Here is a 1,905-nt window from a genome sequence, read left to right as displayed (position 1 = left end):
TCTATTATCTTCTATACTATAACAAAGAAAATGAATGAGAATAAATTTTGAAAGGTTTGAGATATCGATGTGCGGTTTTCACCATATCTTTTCTCTGGAAATCCTGTACAGGAATCATGTATCATATGACCACCTTTCAATTAAAACATAATTGAATGCGTCAAACATAATTTTCCCATACTACTTTACACCTGTATTACGTGTATAATCCAGTTCTTTAATATAATAAAAATTTTTAATTCCGACCATATGATTTAGTGATTTTTTTATGAAATCGTATGTACTATTAATGAAGTTTGAACATTAGTTCTGAAAAATCTAGAAGGAAAAATGAAATTTGGGCTTCCAGGTGCACGAGATTGATATTTTTAGAATCTATATTCAAAATTAGGAGATCTAAATCATTCCCGTTTTTCCGGTATACAATCCACAAGTTGACATGTTTTGATGCGAACAAACGAACACACGAACAAACACAGCCCTACTCTCTCTTATTATATAGATGATATTTGTTGTAAATGAGTTGATAATGTGAAACTTCTCCATAATTGGATTGGAAAAACACAGTTTTTATTTTGTCACAATCATTAAATTTGTTGATAGGACTGTAGTTTCGTGTTGGAAACTAACACATCTTCTGCTGCTTTCAACACGAAACTGAAGTATTGTCAACATATTAAATAAATGTGGATGTGACAAAATTTAAACTGTGATTATTCATTTCAATATACTTGAATGTTTCTTCAACAGTAGAACAGTAAATTCATTTGTACAAGAAAAAATCTTCCTTCCACTCACAGATCAGAGAAATCACTCATCTCCAAATGCTTATAAATCAAGAATAGGAGAGAATTTCGCCAATGAGATGACATATTATTGTTCCTCTCGTCAAATACTATCATTCCTGAGCGATTGAGCGATTTTAGTTTTCAACCATTTTTGCAAAAATCCATTATGTTATTCATGGATTTCATAAAAAATACAAATCTCCCAGATTCGGGCTATGGATAGAGGTTGACCTAACAAGTGTCGTGCTGTAATATGTAACGTTTCGCTAAAATACAGGGTGAGTTATTCACTGAAACAGAATATTATCTTAATAACTCTGTCTATATTACACGATTCTAATAAATAATTGAAGAGTTTCAATCCATGGTTGTGTCTCTTTCAAGAGTTTTATACTATAGTGATGTTCAAGTTATAATGACAGTATTTGATAAAGGCTAAAATAAACTTTCTACTCGTGACATTTTTCAAAGTTTTTTGATTTGTCAAGCTATCAAAATGAAAAAGTTTTCTCAGGAAAAATGTTTTTTTCCGATCATTACTTTTTGAGATATGAGCGCCTGAAGTTTGAATTTTTGGGACAGAACATTTCAAATTCGGTAAGAGATAAATCCATGAGATTAAGAGGATTAATTCTTCATGGTATTAATGATCTAGTAAAACAAATAATTTTCTGAAAATATCAATTTTTGAAAAAGTTATTCAATTTACCAAAAATAACAACTAAAAGTTATTTTTAGTAAATTGAATAACTATCTTAAAAATTGATATTTTCAGAAAATTTTTGTTTTACTAGATCAACAATACCATGAAGAATCTATCCTCTAAATCTCATGGATTTATCTCTTACCGAATTTGAAATGTTCTGTCCCAAAAATTTAATCTTTAGGCGCTCATATCTCAAAAAGTAATGATCAGAAAAAAACATTTTTCCTGAGAAAACTTTTTCATATTGAAAGCTTTATGATATACAAATCGAAAAACTTTGAAAAATATCACGAGTAGAAAGTTTATCTTTAGCCTTTGCACAGCCTTAACAAAGTAAAGTAGATAAGTTTTCTATTGTATTCTATTCTGACATTGGTTTCAAACCCATAGGTTCAAAGAAAAACTAGCCAA

This window comes from Nilaparvata lugens, chromosome 4, assembly GCF_014356525.2.
Source record: "Nilaparvata lugens isolate BPH chromosome 4, ASM1435652v1, whole genome shotgun sequence".
Taxonomy (NCBI): domain Eukaryota; kingdom Metazoa; phylum Arthropoda; class Insecta; order Hemiptera; family Delphacidae; genus Nilaparvata; species Nilaparvata lugens.
This window is presented reverse-complemented; position numbering follows the sequence as displayed.